At 38.1% G+C, this 22,404-nt stretch overlaps 1 protein-coding gene across 5 annotated transcripts in view; it reads right to left on the bottom strand.

Moving 5' to 3' along the window:
• The window catches only part of LOC143036408 (hexosaminidase D-like), a 41,100-nt gene that overhangs the window by 6,261 nt on the left and 12,435 nt on the right, over positions 1 to 22,404 (bottom strand). For 3 of the 5 annotated variants that reach the window (XM_076203738.1, XM_076203741.1, XM_076203740.1), the window contains exon 2: positions 21,992 to 22,094. The gene's annotated coding sequence lies outside the window, so the exon portion shown is untranslated. Of the gene's footprint in view, positions 1 to 16,542; positions 16,632 to 21,991; positions 22,095 to 22,404 lie in introns of all 5 variants that reach the window. The other 2 variants (XM_076203739.1, XM_076203742.1) reach the window with 1 other exon arrangement.

Below are 22,404 nucleotides of genomic sequence, written 5' to 3'. Positions count from 1 at the left end.
CTTCAATACGAGTCAATTTCTTGCACACAGCATTGGATGCTTGATGTACGATGATTCCATGACGCATGACAGTATTCGAGTTTTAAAATATAGTAATTACTGATTTACAAAGGATTACAAAGGAGGAGTATGCTGACAGAGGACCTTTTGGTCCATAAATAGGTTGGATGTGAAATGATGATAATGATTAAAAATAAATAAATAAATAAATAAAATAAACATATATTATGTATAGACACACACACACACACACTTTCGTCGGATGGACGGTGAGAATTGGAATTCCGAAGAAAGAGTAAAAGCTACATGGATCTCAACGTCAAGGAAGTACCTTATTGTATTTATAGGGAAGGGGAAAGCTCATGTAGTGGGAAAGTGATAAAAAAGGAGAAGGGGAGGGATTATTGAGGGAAATGGAAGGAAATGAGGAAGAGGGGGACATGGTCCAGGAGGCCAGGCGTCCTGTAAACAAAAGACGGACCGATGATGATGATGATTTCGGTGATGATGGGATCAACAAAAATGTAAAGATTAGAAATATAGATAAGAGAAGCACTGTGGAAGGTGATGATAATAGTTTCCAGGGATTTAAAGAGGGTAGGGGGGATACCAACCTCCCCCGATTAGCGAGACTTGAGGAAAAACTTGATAAAATGACCGAGCATTGGGAAAATAGGTTCGGTAATGTAGCCAAGATTGCGCAGAGAGTTGAAAGATTGGAAGAACTAGAGAAGGCAAACAAAAACTTAACTTTAGAAATAGAAGAATTAAAAAGACAGTTAAAAGAAGTTAAAGAAGAGAATGAGGAATTAAAGAGGAATAATAAAGACAATAAAGAGGCCATAGCAAAGGAAGCACAGGGCTGGAAAAAAATCCAAAACAGTAAAGTTGCATTTACTGACATAATTAAGCAACAAATGAAAGAACAAACTGAAGACTCAGTTATTAAAGTGATGAGACAGAAGGAGAATATAGTAAGAGACTTAGCAGATAAAAAGAAATGTATAATATTAGGAATGGAAGAGAAATTTAACCAAAATAGAACCACAAGAATTAAAGAGGAAAAAGAAAAAGTAAACAGTTTACTAGAATTAGTTCAGGAAGATGAACCTGAAATCATGAAACATTGAAGAGATGTTTAGACTCGGAAAATATAGTACAGATAAGACCAGACCAATTAAGATTAAATTCAGGTCACAAACAACAGCAGAGAATATCTTAGCAAAAAGAGGGAAGCTAGCAAGTGAACAATATAAAAAGGTATGGATAAAAAGAGAAATGAATAAAGAGGAAAGAGAGGAAGAAAAAATGAAAAGGCAAGAAGCTAAAGAAAAAAAAAAAAAGAGAACAGAACGGAGTCAGAAAAAGAAGAATTCTATTGGAGAGTAGTGAATATGAAAGTGAGGAAATGGACCATAACAGAGAGAAACAAAAAAGAAACAGAAAATACAATGGAAATAACAGAAAGTTAAGAGTGTCCTACACAAATATAGATGGATTAATAACAGGACTGAACTGAATGAGTATCTGAAGGAAAAGGAACCGGACATAATGGGAATTGTAGAGACAAAATTAAAAGGTCCACTACCAACCAACAGCATAGGACACAATGCATATAATTATTGGATTAGAAACAGAGAGATAAAACAAGGGGGTGGAGTTATGTTCCTGACTAAGAAGGATATAAACGTGAAGAGTGTCACATATGGAAAGAATAGAGTAGAGATGATTATGATAGAAGTAGAAGACAGAGATAAGAAGAGCAGAAATCTTGTAATAGACTACACGCCCCCAAAAACAGCCTTGTGGGAAGAGAGTGAACATAAAAGTATGTTAGAAGACACAAGGATAACATTAAACAAGATAATGGAAGATGGAGGAAGAATAGTTAAGATGGGCGACTTTAATTGCAAAGAAGTCTGCTGGGAAGAGATGACAGTAAAGGGTGGAGAAGACTCATGGGGAAATGGTCTACTTGAGATGATTACTGACCATACAATGACACAATGGATTCAAGAGAACACTAGGTATAGAAATGAAGAAGAACCATCGAGACTAGCCCTAATAATCACATCAGAACCTGAAATAATGGAAAAGATAGAATACCAGGCACCAATAAGTAAAAGTGACCACATATTGATAGAACTAGAACTAAATGAGGAAAATACATGAAAAGAAATTAACAATATAGAAAAGGAAGATTGATGTATGAAAAAACAAATTTTGATCAAATAAGAGAATTCTTTCAAAATGAAAACTGGGAAAGAATACACAAAGAGGATACAACAGTAGAAGAGAAATGGAATATTTTGACCAAAAATTATAAAAAAAAAAAAGGAGTGGAAAAGTATGTCCTAAGACAAAAACAAGGAAAAGTATATGTAAAGTGCTGGTACAACAAAAGTTGTAAGGAGTTAAAAGACAAAAGAGATAAAGCTTGGACCAAATGGAAGAAAGACAAGACTTGAAAAATGGAAAATATATACTAGTTATAGAAATGAATATGTACAAGTGTGTAGAGACGAAAAAAGAGAATATGAAAAAGATGTCATAGAAAAATGTAAAGATCAACCAAAACTATTTAACAGATTTGTAAACAACAAACTTAAAAACAAACAAGAATTAGAGAAATTACGACAAGGAGGAGTTGAATACACAGAGGAAATAGAAATGGCAGAAATTATGAACAAGCATTTTAACCTCTTCACTCCGGGCCAAAATCTCGCGGGCAGCATTAGCTGCCAGACGTACGATGTGTCGTAATAATACTCGCATCATAAAATATAGTCACCGCTTATATCGATCGTTCTCTCTTTCACCCGTGAATTTTGATAACCATAGAAAATGTGATAAAGACAGTTTAGAGAGTATGTCATTATGCAGGGGCAACTACAATAAATATAAACAAGACGCCGATATGGCAGCCCCGCATATCCACTTACTCCTCATGCCGACTACGTACGCGGCACCGTATGGAAGTGGTTAAATCGGTGTTTACAAGGGAGAACATACAACCTGGAGAGATCGAATGGGAAGAGAAAGTCCCCCCTATGAAAGAAATAGAAGTAACAAAGAACGAAATAATGAAACACTTGAGTAATCTTGATGTCAGAAAATCGCATGGACCAGATGAAATAGCAAACTGGATACTAAAAGAATGCAGGAATGAACTGGCAGACAAAATACATAGCATACTAAACAGTTCCTTGAAAGAAGGGAAAGTTCCAGAAGATTGGAAAAAAGCAAATATAGTACCTATATACAAAGGAGGAAATAAAGAAGAACCTACAAACTATAGACCAGTCTCTCTAACAAGTACAATAGCAAAAATCTGTGAAAGAATTATCAAAAGTAGATGGGTAAAGTATTTAGAAAAAAAAACAAAAAAACAACGTACTAAATCCAAGGCAGTTTGGATTCAGACAAGGATGATCATGCGTCACCAATTTAATATGTTTCTATTCAAGGCTAATAGATATAATACAAGAAAGAGATGGATGGGCTGATTGTGCATTTCTAGACCTAAAAAAAGCTTTTGACAAAGTACCACATAAGAAGTTACTTAAGAAATTAGAAACTGAAGGAGGAATACAGGGCAAACTGCTTAAATGGATGGAAGACTTTTTGCAAGAAAGAAAAATGAGAGTTGTGATAAGAGACAAACACTCTAACTGGGATGAAGTAATATGCGGTGTTCCCCAAGGAACAGTTTTGGCCCCAATAATGTTTGCTATATATATTAATGATATGGATAAACAAATTGAAAGTCGCATGAGCTTCTTTACAGATGACGCAAAACTGTTAAAGAAAGTGAACACGGAAGAAGATTGTGAGTCACTACAGAGTCATCTCAATAAAGTATGGGAATGGAGTAGGAAGTGGGAGATGGAGTTCAATACCAAAAAGTGTAGTATAATGGAATTTCTTCTTCTTAATTTCTTTCCAAAACATCTTTTTATTACTTTCAAAATTTTCTGTCAAACTCTTACCCCATTTCACATCTGCTCTCCTCTTTGCAACCTTTACCTTTTGCTTTACTTCTCTTTTCTTTTCTTTGTACCTCTCATATGACTCCCTCGTCCTATTTTGTAACCAATCTGTGAAAGCTCACTTCTTCTCTTCTACAACCTTCTTTGTTTCCTCATCCCACCATTCACTACCCTTTCTTCTATTTCCCCCTGTCCTGTCAGATCTTTGTGGTAAGACAGATATGTGAGAAAGCTATAGGAAAGGGGAAGGATGTTTTTTGGGCTTTTATGGATCTGGAAAAGGCTTATGATAGGGTAGACAGGAAGGCACTGTGGGAGGTTATGCAGATATACGGGATAGGAGGAAAGCTTCTGGGAGCTGTCAAGAGTTTTTATGAGAATAGTAGAGCTTGTGTCAGGATTGGAAATGGAGAGAGTGAGTGATTCGAGGTAAAGGTGGGACTTCGTCAAGGATGCGTTATGTTGCCCTGGCTGTTCAACTTATACATAGATGGGGTGGTGCGAGAGGTAAATGCAAGGGTAGTGGGCAAGGGATTGGAGATGGTTAAAGAAAATGGAGAAAAGTGGGAGGTGAGCCAGCTGTTGATTGCGGACGACACTGCACTTGTGGCAGGATCGGAGGAGGGATTGAGGAAGTTGGTGGCAGAGTTTGGGAGAGTATGTGATAGAAGAAAGCTAAAGATAAATGTGGGTAAAAGTAAGGTGATGAGATGTACAAGGGGTGAAAGTGGCAGTAGACTGGAAGTGAGCATTAAGGGAGAGCGACTGGAGGAAGTGGATAGTTTTAGATACTTGGGTGAAAATGTGGCAGGGAAAGGTGGAGGTAGAATGTAGATTGAGAGAAGCGAGTAAATGCCTTGGTGGATTAAAGAGTGTAATGAGGAATAGACATTTGGGAATGGATGCTAAGAGGAGACTGTATGAAGGAGTGATTGTGCCAACAGCACTGTATGGGGCAGAAACATGGAACATAGGAGAAGAAGAGAGGAGTTTGAATGTGTTTGAGATGAGGTGTCTGAGAAGTATGATGGGGGTTACTAGGCTAGATAGAGTGAGAAATGAGGAGGTGAGGAGGAGAACAGGGATGGAAAAGGAGCTGGGAGATAGGGTTGATGAAAGAATATTAGGATGGTTTGGATACATGGAAAGAATGAGTGAAGAAAGACTAGTAAAAGAGGTGTGGAAGGCAGATGTGGAGGGAGTGAACATGAGGGGACGTCCTAGGATGAGGTGGATGGATGGGGTGAAGGGGGCTTTGGGGAAGAGGGGAATGTCTGTTGAGGAAGGATGGGAGAGGACAGAAGACAGAGGTGAATGGAGAATGGTTGTATATGGATGATGTTGTGCTTGCATGAGATGGAATGGGCGGGTGGATGGGGGGTGAGGTAGTATGTGTGAGAAAAATTTGACGCAGCCCGAAGGGATTTCTCCCTGTCCTCTCATTTTATGCAATGGGGGGACAGAGAGGGGGGGTCGCCGATTTAATGAAGCGGCCTTGCTGTGGATGTGCTGTGTCTTGTGACACTGCTTCTGACCCAGGGCAGTGGACAAGGTGCAGGGATGACCTGTCATTCAGGAGGTGCTAAGATAAGAGGGAGGGTGGAGGGGTGTGGAGTGTATTCAGGGATGGAATGGGTGGGAATGATTTTATGCCTTTTTCTTTTTGCCTACCCCCCCTGTAAGGGGGAAAAAGAATTGGTATATGTATGTATGTATGTATAATGGAATTTGGAAAAAGCAAAAAAAGAATAGAAGGATCATATAAATTGGGAGAAGAAGGAATAAAAAAAAGTTGAAAATGAGGACATGGGAGTCATTCTTATGAATAATATGTCAGCTGAGAAACACATAAACAAGATTTTTCGAGAAACTTATAATTTAATAAGAACAATCAAAGTGGCATTTACATACCTGGATGAAGAAATGGTGAAGAAAATATTAATCACTTTGATAAGACAGAGATTGGAGTAAGCAGCAACGATGTGGTCACCAAATACAAAAAAATGTATAACAAAACTTGAAAGAATACAAAGAGCAATTACAAAATTGGCACCAACACTCTCAAAACTATCATATGAAGACAGACTAGCAAAACTTGAGCTACAGACGCTAGAGCAAAGAAGAGAGGAGATTTGATAACTATTTACAGAATCATGAAAGGCATAGAAATTATTGATAGAGAGGATCTAATAAAATGGGATGAAAGAAATACAAGAGGACACGGAAAGAAAATCAAGAAAGACAGCTATAGAAGAGATCTGAAAAAGAATAGCTTTCCTCACAGAGTAATAGACATTTGGAACAAGTTAGATGAGAAAGTAGTGTGTGCAAAAACAATAAATGAATTTAAAAATAGTTTAGATAAAATGAGATATAAAGACGGGACACCACGAGCATAGCTCCCCCTTCCCGTAAAATACAAATAGGTAAATACACGTGACAGTTAAAGTAACAGTAAAGATTGGAACTCTGGAAAAAACATAAATTTTCATGGATCTCAATGATGAGGGAGTACCTGTATTGTATTAGTAGGGAAGTGGAAAGCTTGTGGTGTAGTGGGAAGGTGAAGAAAAAGGAGAAGGGGAGGGATTACTGAGGAAAAAGGAAAGAAAATGAGGAAGGAAAAAACAAAAAAACAAAAAACAACAGAACCGAACAGTCAAAGATAAATTCTATGGGAGAGTAGTGGATATGAAAGTGAGGAAATGGTTCATAGGAGAGAAAAACAGAGGGGAAACAGAAAAAAAGGATGGAGGTAGCAGAAAATTGAAAGTGTCCTTCACAAATATAGATGGATTAACAACAGACTTGAATGAACTGAATGATTTCCTGATGGAAAAGGAACCTGACAAAATTGTGGAGACAAAATTGAAAGATCCACTACCACCCAACAGTGTAGGACATGGTGCATATAATTATTGGATTGGAAAAAGAGAAGTAAAACAAGGTGGTGGAGTTATGTTCCTGACTAAGAAGGATATAAATGTGAGGAATGTTACATATGGAAAGAATAGTGTGGAAATGATCATGATGGAAATAGAGGACAGGGACAAGAAGAGCAGGAAGTTTGTGGTAAATTATGTGCCTCCCAAAATGGCTACGTGGGAAGAGAGAGAACACAAGAATATGTTAGAAGTCACAAAGATAACACTAAATAAGATAATGGATGGAAGAATAATTATAATGGATGACTTTAACCTCTTCAGTACGGGCCAAAATCTCGCGGGCAGCATTAGCTGCCAGACGTATGATGTGTCATAATAATACTCGCATCATAAAATATAGTCACCACTTATGTCGATCGTTTTCTCTTTCACCCGTGAATTTTGATAACCATAGAAAATGTGATGAAGACAGTTTAGAGAGTATGTCATTATGCAGGGGGAACTACAATATATATAATCAAGACGCCGATATGGCAGCCTCACGTATCCACTTGCTCCTCATGCCGCCTACGTATGCGGCACCGTATGGAAGGGGTTAATTGTAAAGAAATCTGCTGGGAAGAAATGACAGTGAAGGGTGGAGATGACCTATGGGAAATGTACTACTTGATATGATTATAGAACATACAATGACACAATGGATACAAGAGAAAACTAGGTATAGAAATGAGGAAGAGCCATAGAGACTAGACCTAATAATCACATCAAAACCTGAAATTGTGGACAAGATTTAATATAAGACACCACTAATAAAAGTGACCACATAACCACTAATAAAAGTGACCACATATTTGTAGAACTGGAACTAAATGAAGAAAAATACATGAGAAAAAATGAACAATATAGAAAGGGAAGAATGATGTATGGAATTTTTTTCTTTTTATAAAATGAGAAAAAAAAAAAAAAAAAAAAAAAAAAACAGACTGGGAGAGGATATACAAAGAGGAAATAACAGTAGAAGAGAAATAGAAAATTTTGACAATTCATAAGGAGTGGAAAAGCAAGTCCCAAGACAAAAACAAGAAAAAGGACATATAAAATGTAGGTACAACAAAATATGTAGAGAGTTAAAAGATAAAAGGGATAAAGCTTGGATAAAATGGAGGAAAGACGAAAAGCCCAAAAAATGGAAAATATATACTGATTATAGAAATGAATATGTACAGGTGCGCAGAGAAGAAAAGAGAAAACACAAAAAGGATGTCATAGAAAAATGTAAATATCAACCAAAACTATTTTATAGATTTGTAAACAACAAACTGAAAAACAAACGAGTTAGTGAAACTACAAGGAAGAATAGAATACACAGAGGAAATAGAAATGGCAGAAATTATGAACAAGCATTTTAAATCGGTGTTTACGAGGGAGAACATACAACCGAGAGATGATGAGTGGGAGGGGAAAGTCCACAAAAATAAAGGAGTGAGTAAATTGTGTGAATCCAGGCAAATAGAGATAGGTTAGGTTTATATTCTTAACAAAGTGGCACTTATCACTTGCACAGTGTTGTACAGTCATGGTATAAACTAAGAGATGCAGGCATTGGTCCCTCTCTTTGACTCCCATGCTTTTATGTTCATACCCAACTTCATTGTAAGTCAATCTTATTTTTACATAATGTAAATTAAACAAGTTTTGCACATCACCTCTTTTTTATTAATTTTTTGTCCAAGTGAAGATTGAAATTATATTAAAAGGCAAAATAATCACACTGGCCAGCAGACTGAAGCAAATATTCAAATCACGGCGGAGATTTGATGCATCAACTCAAATACAATAATCTTTTTGATTGAGAATTACTATCTTGCCCCCTTTATATGCTCTAATAATGATGATGTTTTTATGATTTGTACATACATATACCAAAGGCTTTTCCCCCGTATAAGGGAGGTAGCCAAAAAACAAAGTCATAAAAACCACTCCCACCCATTTCATCCCCACATACTCCACTCTACCCTCCCTCTTTTATCATAGCACCTCCTGAATGACAGGTCATCCCTGCATCTTGCCCACTGCCCTGGGTCAGAAGCAGTGTTGCAAGACACAGCACATCCACAGCAAGGCTGCTTCATTAAATCAGTGACCCCCCCTCTCCGTCCCCTCAAGAAGAAAAGGAGAAGATGGGGAGAAATCCCTTTGGGCTGCATCAATTTATTTCTGATACATACTCCCTTATCCCCCATCCCCCACCTGTTCCACCTCATGCATCACAGCATTATCCATACACCACCATTCTCCATTCACCCCTATCTTCTGTCCTCTCCCATCCTTCCTCAACAGACATTCCCCTCTTTCCCAATGCCCCTTTTACCCCATCCATCCATCTCATCCTGGGTTGCCCCCTCATGTTCACTCCTTCCACAACTCTTTTACTAGTCATTCTTCACTCATTCTCTCCATGTGTCCAAAGCATCCCAATACTCTTTCATCCACCCTATCTCCCAACTCCCTTTCCACCCCCGTTCTCCTCCTCACCTCATTTCTCACTCTATCCAGCATAGTAACTCCTATCATACTTCTCAGGCACCTCATCTCAAACACATTCAAACTCCTCCTCTCTTCCCCTCTTATGTTCCATGTTTCTGCCCTGTACAGTGCTTTCAGCACAATCACTCCTTAATATGAGAGAAGAACAGAGACGGAAAAGATTTTTTTTTTTTTTTATGATTACAGTACTGGACCTGAGGCTGAGAAAATGGTACATAAAAAACATACATAGACGGTATGATTTCCGGACAAAACAAAATATATGACTATCTCTAAAAGAGAAACCAGACATAATGGGAATTGTGGAGACAAAATTGAAAGGTCCACTATCATCAAATACTGTGGGACAAGGTCTATAAAACCATTGGGCAAAAAATAGAACAGAAAAACAGAGTGGAGGAGTCATGTTTTTGAATAAGATAACAAAAGGAAAAAATATGGAATTATGATTAAAGGTGAAAACAAAAATGTGAAAAATAGAACATTTATAGTAATATATGTGCCCCCAAAAACACTGGCTTGGACTGATAGTGATCATTCAAAAATACTGGAAGACAAAGAATGCATTGAGGAGGAAACACAGTAATTATGGGTGAAAAAGGTTGGGAAGAAATGACAGTAAAAGGTCGAGAGGGACTTTGGGGAAATATTTTACTGGATATGACCAATGAATACTGGAAGACAAAGAATGCATTGAGGAGGAAACACAGTAATTATGGGTGAAAAAGGTTGGGAAGAAATGACAGTAAAAGGTCGAGAGGGACTTTGGGGAAATATTTTACTGGATATGACCAATGAATACTGAAAGACAAAGAATGCATTGAGGAGGAAACAGTAATTATGGGTGAAAAAGGTTGGGAAGAAATGACAGTAAAAGGTCGAGAGGGACTTTGGGGAAATATTTTACTGGATATGACCAATGAATACACATTGGGTGAAGGAAAATACCAGATATAAAAACAATGAAGAACTGTTGAGACTGGACTTAATATTCACATCAGAGCCTGAAATTGTGGACAAAATGGAATACAAGACACCAGTTGGGATGAGTGACCACATACTAATAGAGTTCAAGCTAAAAGAACAAAATGATGTGAGAAGAAATGAGAAACAGAAAAGGAAGACTAATGTACAATAAAACAGACTTAAAAATTGGAATTTTTTTCAAAATTCTATCCGGGAAAATTTTTTAAATGAAGAAACAAAGTTGGAAGAGAAATAGAACATATTAACCACTTCAATACGGGACTTAAATCTCGCGGGCAGCAGCCAATGCCAGCCGTACGACGTAACGAAATAATATTCGCATCATAAAATATAGTCGCCGCTTATATCGATCGTTCTCTCTTTCACCCGCGAATTTTGAAAACCACAGAGAATGGGATTAAGGGCGCATTTGGGAGAATGTAAAAACACAGGGGCGACTACAATAAATATAATCAAGACGCCGATATGGCAGCGTCGCGAATCCACTTGCTCCTCATGACGCCTACGTGTGCGGCACCGTATGGAAGGGGTTAAAAGAAAAATACAAGGAGGGAACAGATAAATATATACCAAAGAAGAAAACAAAAAAGGGTATACATAAAGTGTTGGTATAACAAAAAGTGTAGAGAAGTTAAAGATAGAGACAAAGCCTGGAAAAGATGGAAAAAAAAAGACCAAATGGTAAATATACATCAAACTAAGAATCAAATATGTAAAAATACATGGGGAAGAAATATGAAAAAGACATAATAGAAAAATACAAGGACCAACCTAAACTATTCTACAGATATGTAAATAACAAACTAAAAGACAAATACGAAATTGTAAAACTGCGCAAAGGAAATAAAAAAATATATAGATAATATAGAAATGGCTGAAATTATTATCAAACATTCTAAATCTGTATTCACACTGAAAGCTCACAAAATTGGGAGGAAGGACTGAAAGATCCCCTGCAATGAAAGAAATAACAGTGACAGAGAAAGAAATAAGGGACCAAATAAAATAAACCTTGACATCAGAAAGTCACATGGGCCGGATGGAATTGCAAATTGGATATTGAAAGAATGTATAGATGAACTACGGACAAAATACACAAGATAATTGATTTCTGACTCAAAGGAGGAAAAGTACCACAAGATTGGAAAAATGCAAATACTGTACCAATATACAAAGGAGGGGACAAAGAAAAACGAACCAACTATAGACTGGTCTCCCTTACAAGTACAACAGCAAAAATATGCATAAAATTGATCAAAAGTAAATGGATTAAATATTTGGAGAACAAAATACTAAATCCAAAACAATTTGGTTTTAGATGTGGAAGATCATATGCCACAAACTTGATATGCTTTTACTTCAAGAAAGGGTTGGATGGGCAGACTGTGTCTTTTTAGATTTACAAATAGCATTTGACAAAGTACCACACAAAAAGCTATTAAGAAAAATTGAAACAATAGGTGGAATACAAGGAAAGTTATTGAAATGGATGAAAGATTTCTTGAACGGGAGAAAAATGAGGGTAGTACTTAGAGACAACTCAAATTGGGAAGAAATGATAAGTGGAGTTCCACAAAGCTCTGTATTGACTCCGATTATGTTTGCCATATATGTGACATGGATGAAATTGTGGAAGGTTAAATGAACTTCTTTGCAGATGATGCAAAACTACTAAAGAGAAGTACAGAGGAAGATTGCAATTCACTACAGGAAGACCTGATATGGAATCAGAAGTGTGAAGTGAATTTCAACATCAGGAAATGTAGTATAATGGAATTTGGAAAAAGCAAAAACAGAATATTGGGACAATATAAAATTGGTACAAAGGAAGTTAAAAAAGTCAACTCAGAAAGGGACCTAAGAATAATTATCACCAATGACATGGCCACCAGACAAACATATCAACAAATTAGTTGAAGAAACTTTCAATTTATTAAGATACTTGAAAGTGGCCATTGATTACATGGATGAAGAAATGGTAAAGAAAATATTAGTTATATTGATAAGACCAAAATTGGAGTATGCTATGACACTATGGACACCTAGTACTAAAAAGAACAATGAAATTTGAAAGAATTCAAAGACCAATGACAGAGATGGCACACTCTCCAAATTGACATATAAACAAACATTGGACAAACTCAAACTACCAACTCTGGAACAAAGAAGAGAAAGAGGAGACCTACTAACCATCTATAGAATTATGAAAAGGATGGAAGTCTTTGATAGAGATGACTTACTAAAGTGGGATAGGAGAAAAACAAGAGGATACATAAAGAAACTTAAAAAGGATAGTTACAGAAGAGATCTGAAAAAGAATAGCTTCCCACACATAGTGATAGATATCTGGAACAAACTGAATGAAGAAACAGTGAGGGCAAAAACTATACAAGTATTTAAGATCAAACTGGATGCTGAAAGATACAAAAGTGGGTCACTACGAGCATAGCTCTCTTCCTGTAAAATACAACTAGCATCCATTCCCAAATGTCTATTTCTCATTACATTTTTTTTAATCCCCCAAGGCATTTACTTGCTTCTCTCAATCTACACTCTACCTCCACCTCCACTATTCCCTTTGTTGCCTAAATATCTAAAACTATCCACTTTCTTCAGTCTCTCCCTTAATACTCACTTCCAGTCTGCTACAACTTTCTCCCCTTGTGCATCTCATCACCTTACTTTTACCCACATTTATCTTCAGCTTCCTTCTTTCGCACATCCTCCCAAACTCTGTCACTAACTTCCTCAATCCCTCCTTTGATCCTGCTACAAGTGCAGTGTCATAAGCAAACAACAGCTGGCTTATCTCCCAGTTTTCTCCATTTTCTTTAATCATCTCCAATCTCTGACCCACTACCTTTGCATTTACTTCTTGCACCACCCCATTCATGTATAAATTGAACAGCCAGGGTGACATAACACATCCCTGATGAAGTCCCACCTTTACCTAAAACCACTCTCTTTCTCCACTTCTAATCCTAACACAAGCTCTACTACTCTCATAAAAACTCTTGACTGCTCTTAATCGCTTTCCTCCTATCCCATATATCTGCAATACCTCCCACAGTGTCTTCCTGTCTACCTTGTCATAAGCCTTTTCCAGATCCATAGAAGCCCAAAAAACATCCTTACCTTTTCCTATAGCTTTCTCACATATCTGTCTTACCACAAAAATCTGATCTACGCAACCTCTACCTGTCCTAAATCCACATTGTTCCTCACCAATTACTCCCTCTGTTCCTCTCCCAATCCTCTCAATCAAAACCCTCCCACAAGCCTTCCCAACTACCAGAAGAGGCTGGATGACCGCATTGTGAACAGCTGCCCAGGATGTAACACTTCACCCCATACCATACAACACATAATGGAAGACTGCATTATACACAATCATGCATGCAAACAACACAACATACACTCTATAAAGGATTTGTGGGAAAACCCAGTTTCGGCTGTAGCATTCCTTGGGGAGATGGGACTGCTCGGACAGACAGTCTAGGGAACGACAACGACACCAACAACAACAACAACAACTACACTTTACAAGCTGATCCCTCTAAAACTACTATACTTACACTTGTCCCCTTTTCCCTTGTAAAGTGGGACTATACAGGCACTCCTCCAGTCCTCTGGCACTCTACCCTCTCTTACGGGGGTGTTGCATCGCTTTATAGAGTAGGTGATTTTTTTTTTTTTCAAATATGTGTTTAATGAATATAGGTATAAATACCCCTTACATTAGTGTAATTCCTCAGGGTACTGTGTTCCTCTGATGTATATATAAGGCATAGTAAATATTTAATGAAGATATAGTGAGCTCTTTATATAAGTTTGATAGCAAGCTAATCGGTTGATAGTTACTAAGGTCTTTCTGGTCTCCTTTTCTATGAAGCAAAATCACTATAGCATTGCACCACGCATCAGAAACGTTTTCTTGACGTAAGCACTGGGTGTACAACTCAGCTAATTTAATATAAATTATTTTACCTGCATCTTTCAACAGATCTATTTATATACCATCTTTCCCTGGTGCTTTTCCACATTTCATAGTTTTTAGAGCAAATTCTACTTCTTCCTTTGTAACCTCTGGTACACTACTGTGTTTAGCTTTTGTAGATTACGAGAAGGCCTTTCACTCGGTAGAACAAATAGCAATACTAAACTCGCTACACAAACAGGGTACAAACGAACAGATTATAAGAGTTTTAGAAAAGATTTATGCGAAAGGTACTGCTATAGTTCGACTACATAAAGATACAGAAAAGATCAAGATCGAGAAAGGAGTACGGCAAGGCGATACAATTTCACCCAAACTATTTACAGCTTGTTTAGAAGATATTTTCAGGTTGAGTTGGGAAACTTAGAAGATATTTTCAGGTTGAGTTGGGACAAGAAAGGTTTGAAGATTAATGGCGAATATTTGACCCACCTAAGATTTGCAGATGACATCATTCTTATTTCAGAAAGAGCAGAAGACTTGCAAGATATACTGAGCGATCTAAACAAGGAAAGCCTCAAAGTAGGTTTAAAAATGAATAAGAGTAAAACCAAAGTAATGTTCAACATGAAGGTTCAAAGCAAAGAGATTGTAATTGATGATGAAAGTCTTGAGGAAGTTGAAGAGTACTGTATAATCATTTAGGCCAGATGGTGAAAGTGACGAAAGATCATGATAATGAAATAAAAAGACTCATTACAATTGGTTGGAAAGTGTTTGGTAAGTATGATAAAATCCTGAGATGACCTCTACCTTTATGTTTGAAACGTAAAGTTTACAATCAATGCATTCTACCAGCAATAATTTATGGGTGTGAGACTAGGAAACTGATGAGGGTGATGGAAACAAAGCTAAGGACTGCACAGAGGAGAATGGAGGAAGTTGAGGAAGTTGAAGAGTACTGTATAATTATTTAGGCTAGATGGTGAAAGTGACGAAAGATCATGATAATGAAATAAAAAGACTCATTACAATTGGTTGGAAAGTGTTTGGTAAGTATGATAAAATCCTGAGAGGACCTCTACCTTTATGTTTGAAACGTAAAGTTTACAATCAATACATTCTACCAGCAATAATTTATGGGTGTGAGACTAGGAAACTGATGAGGGTGATGGAAACAAAGCTAAGGACTGCACAGAGGAGAATGGAGAGATCAATGATGGGAATAACACTGAGAGACTGAAAGAGAGCAAGTTGGGTGAGAGAGCAGACTAGAGTGAAAGATATTGTGGAGGTAGTAAAAGAGAGGAAGTGGAATTGGGCAGGTAAGTTGGTGTGAACCACTGATGAGCGATGGAGCAAGTGTAAGTGGACACCGTCAGATAGGAAGCGTGGAAGAGGGAGACCAGACAGGTGGAGAGACTAGATTGAAAAGTTTGCAAGAGTGACGTGGCAGAGGATGGCACTGTCATGTGAATCATGGAATGCTATGAAAGAGGCCTTTGTTCAGCAGTGGACTCAGGATGGCTGATTGGATTGATAGTGAGCTCTAGTGAAGCTCTAATTACTTAATGGAAAATCCTTCCACATCATTCAGCTTGGTATGAAATGAAAGCTTAAGAGTCTGGGGAATAAATCTTATTGAATACATTTTTTCAAACTAATATCTCTGATTTTTTATTACTTTGTTTCTCTGAATAATTAAAAAATGCTGCAAAATTCAGGTTTCATATTTTTAATTCAAATTTCTTTGATTTTTTTTTACTGTAGAAAATAAAGAGCATGATGTTTTCTTTCAAATGAAACAAAAATGACAAAAATCCATAAGGAACAACCAAAGATATTACAACAGAAAGAACAAAAACACAAACTTTACAGGATGGGGGATTTAAATTTTTGCGACTATTTTTCGCAACCATTTGTTTGATGGTTGCAATGTATAGCAAATCTCTGATTTCCTCTTCTTTGCTGATGAGGTGTGAGGTGAGGGTGAGTGGTGTATGGAGGTGTAAGGTGGGCATGGCTAGTAAATGCTTCCAGAGTGCTGGTTGCAGCTATGCTGCTTTTCTCCTCTTTCTTTTTATTTCCATTTCAGGCACTCTCGTTTCTTGTTAATTTTTCCATGATCGCAACAATACAGGGCAAGGAATGAAAATTTTTGTGTACGGTGAGAGTGCCAGGAGTGACATCACCTTACTTTGATTTTTTCAAGAGTACTGGTACCCTGTCCACTGTCTTTGTGGGATATGCTGGTGGGAGTTGTCAAATATCTCCATAAACACAACTCTGTAGCAAAAAACAAAATAGCTATAGAAATGTTGACACTATTTCAATATACAGAATGTTTTTTATGCAATGGGGTTGCCAGAAATTGCCAATATTTTATCTATTTTATGCTATTTAAAAAAATTGAAATGAAATACACAGTTGTATAACTTTGTATGAGTGCTGCCACCATCATAGATATTCTTTTGAAATGTTTACCTAAAATTCACTCAAGTACCAGAATTTTTTGAACGATTGCTGGTGACGCTCCCTTTAACAAACATTAAACAACCTCACCAGCCAGTCCACCATCACTGTACCTCCTTTTTTCAGACATTCTGCATTACATCCATCCAACATCCAACCCAGGTGCCTTACATGCTCTCATCTTAACTGCCTTCACTTCATTTTCCTCATTCACCACATTCATTTTCTTACCGCTTCCCACTGCAACTATCTTTCCCTCCCTATACTCCTTCACATCTAGCAATTCCCTAAAATACTCTGCCCATCTTCCTCTTACTGTCTTCTCTTCCATTATCATCTCTCCATCTGCACCTTTTACCTTTTCTTCTCTACTTGATTCACCTCCTCTTCCTCTCTTAATTTCTTTCCAAAAAAATGTTTACTTTAAAAAAATTCTGTCATACTTTTACCCCATTTCATATCTGCTCTCCTCTTTGCCTCTTCTATCTTATGCTTAACTTCTCTTTTCTTTGTACCTCTCAAATGATTCCCTCATCCTAATTTGTAACCAATCTGTGAAAGCTCGCTTCTCTTCTACAACCTTCTTTACTTCCTCATCTCACCACTCACTACCCTTCCTTCTATTTCCTCCTGTCCTCCTTGTTCCACACACCATCTTTGCAGACCTTGTGACTCCCTCCTTGAACCATCCCCATTCCTCCTCCATTACTAGTTCTATTCTATCCTTCACTCCCTCCCACTCCTCTCTCATCTTCTTGTACGCCTTCTTTTCTTTCTCATGTAAGCAGTTCACTCTAAGCACCTCCCAGCCTTCTGTACTTTTCCTTTATTCACCTATCCTCCACTCTCAACTTACCTTCCACCAAAAAAATGATCTGATAATCCCCCACTCTCTCCCCTTAGAAGAAGTACATCCTTAACTCTTCCTATTATACTCCTGGTTACCACTATTTAGTCCATTAACATTATCTCTACCACCCTTCCATTGATGACCCTCTCTCATGTGTAATGCTCGACTTTCTTCCGAAACACTGTATTTGCTATCATCAACTCTCTAGACACATCTTCACCTTCAACTTTCCACTATGATTTTTTCCTGGATTTCCACACTTCCCAACCACTTTGTTTATTGTTCATTTCCTACCCTAGCATTAAGGTCTCCCAATACCATGACATTGACATTTCTCCCTAATCCCTCTATGCACTCATTTAAATCTATCCATAAAGCCTCCCTTACTTCTACCCTCTTCTTACTACCAGGCCCATATACACTTACAAAAACCCACATCTCCCCAGTTTCACCTTCATCCACATTAATCGTAAAGAAACCTCCTTCCACTCCACTACAAGCTTACCTATCTCTTCAATTACTAGTACAGCCACCCCCTTCTCTTCCTTGTTCTCTCTTCACTCCTGAGAACCTCCCAACTACACTCCTAAACTCACACTCACCCCTCCCTCTCAAGTTAGTTTCACTCAATGCCAACACATCCATCTTTCTTCTCACAAACATACTGCCTATGTCTTCCCTTTTACTCTCATCTGTACATCCATGCACATTAAAAGACCCAAACCTTAGACATTCATAAGATATTTGACAACAAGAATCAAGGAACACAAAAACTTCATCAAATATGACCAAAAGAAATCTGCAGTGTTCCTACATACCAGCATAGAGGACCATCACATGGACGGAGATAGTGCCGTCATCATCTACAAATCCCACTGCAGTTTTTGAAGAAAAAGTATTGAATCCTCATTGATAAAACACCTTCCAAATTTCACTACCTCAAAAGGTCAGTGGTCCTCTGACTGCACAACTTGGATGGCTACAAATAAATCAATCTCAAAAGCGGCCAGACTTCACCTCACTATCAGTCAACTTTTGCCCCGACCTCATCAAGGACATATAACCCGAGTCTCCCCCTTTCCCTGTCCCCTAAATGTACCCCTCTTAGCAATATTTACTCACACACTCCATACTGTTTCAATCTACTGAAGAATACCACAATGGTTGAAATATATTTTTTCTCACCTAATTTTCTGACACTGGTCTCACCTTATCACCTTACTTTTACCCACATTTATCTTCAACTTCCTTCTTTCACACACTAACTTCCTTAATCTCTTCTCTGTTCCTGCCACAAGTGCAATGTCATCAGCAAAGAATAACTGGCTTATCTCCAATTTTTCTCCATTTTCTTTCACCATCTCCATCCCTGGCCCATTACTTTTGCATTTACCTCTTGTACAATCCCATCCATGTATAAACTGAACAGCCACAGCAACATAACATATCCCTGGCAAAGTCCCACCTTTACCTCAAACCACTCACTCTCTCCATTTCTAATTCTAACACAGGCTCTACTACTCTTGACTGCTCTAACAGTTTTTCTTCTATCCCATATATCTGTAATATCTCCCACAGTGCCTTCCTGTCTACCCTATCATAAGCCTTTTCCAAATCCATAAAGGCCCAAAAAACATCCTTACCTTTTCCTAAATCTTTCTCACATATTTCCCTTACAACAAAAATCTGGTCCAGGTAACCCTTACCTGTCCTAAACCCACACTGGTCCTCATCAAAATTCCAAAGTTACATAATTCTGTTGAGCAAGGAAGGGAAAAGGCAGGAGTTAAGGATGAGTGGAGAGTGGTCATGTATGGATGATATGGCTATGTAAGGAAGGGAGGGGTGGGAGATAGGGGGTGTGGAGGTGTTTATGTGTGAATGATATTTTGACATAGCTGGAAGGGATTTCTCTCCATATTTTGTTCTGCATGAGGGGATGGAGGGGTCACTGATTAAGTGAAGTGGCCTTGCTGTGGATGTACTATGTCTTGCTACATTGCTTCTGATCCAGTGCAGTGGGTGGGATACAGTGATGACCCATCATCCATGAGGAGCTAAGATGAGAAGGAGAAAGGGATGATAGAGGGGAGTGGAATAGGCAGAAGTAGGTGCATGCCTTTGACTTGGCTACCTCCCTTATAAGGGGGAATAGGCTCTTGGTATATTGATACAGATAGACATAATTCACTCATAGCATGAAACCTACTATAATTTTCTCCCAGTAGATAACATTGCCAATACTAAATAAAATGATAAGAAATGAGTAAAAGGAAAATATCCCAGTTTATGATCTTACACTAAAAGCAAGAATAGAAAATCATATACACATTCCACTTTATGACTAAAATTAAAATTGTATCTACATACCAAGAGCTTTTTCCCCCTTATAAGGGAAGTAGCCAAGTCAAAAGCACTTACTCCCATCCATTCCATTCCCATCCACCACCCTTTCCTCTCTATCATCTTACCTCCTCATGGATGACAGGTCATTCCTGTTTCCTGCCCACTATCCTGGGTCAGAAACAATGCAGTAAGACACAGCACATCCACAGTAAGGCTGTTTCACTTCATTGGCAAACCTGCCCCCCTCTCCATCCCCTTGTACAGAAAAAGAGAAGACAGTGAGAAATCCCTTTCGGCTATGTCAAAATATCATTCACACATAAGTACCTCCTACCCTCCATCCCCTGCCCCTCCCTTCCTTGCATAAAAGTATCATCTATACACAGTCACTCTCCACTTACCCCCATCTCCCACCTTCCTCTTTCTGTGCTCAACACCCCCCTCACCCCATCCTTGGTCATCCCACCAAGCTTACCCACCGCCCCCGCCCTCCACACCTCTTTTACTAATTTTTCATTTCTCACTCCTTCCATGTGTCCAAACCTTCTCAATAATCTTTCATCAACCCCATCTGCCATCTCCCCTTCCACTCCTGCTCTCCTCCTTACCTCATTTCCTAAAACTAAAAAATTAAAATAAGAACTGAAAACTGTATGCATACTAGCAATAATGGATCCATAGCTGAAACAAATGTGAATGTAGCAGCACTGCTACTAATCTGTAATATTCCTGAGACCACCATAATGACATCCTAAATCTGAGTCTGCTGAATCAAATTTTGACTGTATAATTACACAAAAGAGATGCATAATGCAGAGTGAATCAATGAAGCAATACCAGGCCATCATCTATGACCAGTTTAAAGGATCTATGATGAATGTTTTGTGGTAGATACCAAGCCTATGCTATCTATCTATACACCAAGGTCTTCTTACCCCTTATAAGGAAGGCAAAGTCAAGTCAAAAAGCACACAACCAAACTAGCACCAACTCTCGCCGAACTAACATATGAGCAAAGACTATCCAAACTGAACCTACCAACTCTGGAACAAAGAAGAGAAAGAGGAGATTTGCTGACTATCTACAGAATAATGAAAGGAATGAAAGTTTTAGACAGGAATGACCTGTTAGTGTGGAACAACGGTAAAATGAGAGGACACGGAAAAAACTGAAAAAAGATAGTTATAGAAAAAACTTGAAAAGGAACAGTTTCCCACACAGAGCGATTAATACATGGAACAAATTAGACAACAAAACAGTATGTGCAAACACTATACAAGATTTTAAGATAAAACTTGATGCGGAGAGATACAAAGACGGGTCACCACGAGCATAGCTCCCCTCCCGTATATTACAACTAGGTAAATACACCCACTCCCATTCATCACCCTCTATTCTCCTCACATTATAGCTCCTTGTGGATGAAGGGACCTGTCTCCCTGCCCACTGCCCTGGGTCTGAAGCAATGTAGCAAAACACAGTACATCACAGCAAGGCAGCTTCACTTAACTGGCACCACCACCTCCTCTGCCCTCTGTCCTCTTGTGTGGAAAATAGAGAAGACAGGGAGATATCCCTTTGGGCTGCATCAAAATATCCACACATAACTACTCCCTACTTCCCCCAATCCCATCCTTGCATCACAGTATCATCCATACACAGCCATTCTCCACTCACTCCCATCCCCTGCCTTTTCTCTTCCTTGTTCAACAGGCATTCCCCTCCTGCTCAAACCCCCCTTTCACCCTATCTATCCATCTCATCTTCAGACATCCCCTCGAGTTCATTCTATCCACCTCTGCCTTCCACACACCTTTCACTACTCTTTCTTCACTCACTCTTTCCATGTGTTCAAACCATCCCGATACTCTTTCATCAGCCCTATCTGACATATTCTTGAAGACTTGTTTACAAAGACAAAACTGTACAAGTTCCTAAACCACTGCAATAACAAGACCAAATTGCTCACTGAAACTACCTTTAAAACTGGTTATGCTCATCTTCTGTAGGTAGTCTGAAGTTCTGAGTCATGATGAGAGCAGCTGTCATAGGGTATGACCATGTATGAAAATACCAAACTCCTGGAATTGAAAAGCATGTGATCAAATAACATTATTCCCACTAAAACTGATAAACTTTAAAACTACCGGGAAAAAAAAAAAAAAAAAAAAATACAACTCATATATGAATGACCTGCAATAGTAACTGTGTAGGACATTTCTCCTGTAAAAAAGTGTACCAAATGATCTTTATGATCCACAAATTCCTTGATAATGCATTCTACAAATACAAACTTTCTATTAACATAAAACCTACTGAATTGTCTCACAGGATCTACAAAATACTGACACATATATATTAGTGGTAATGAAAAAATAATGCAAGTTATAC

Source organism: Oratosquilla oratoria, chromosome 20 (genome assembly GCF_046742065.1).
Source record: "Oratosquilla oratoria isolate Oo_2021 chromosome 20, ASM4674206v1, whole genome shotgun sequence".
Classification (NCBI taxonomy): Eukaryota; Metazoa; Arthropoda; class Malacostraca; order Stomatopoda; family Squillidae; genus Oratosquilla; species Oratosquilla oratoria.
Note: the sequence above shows the minus strand (reverse complement) of the source record. Positions and strands in the feature narration are given on the sequence as shown.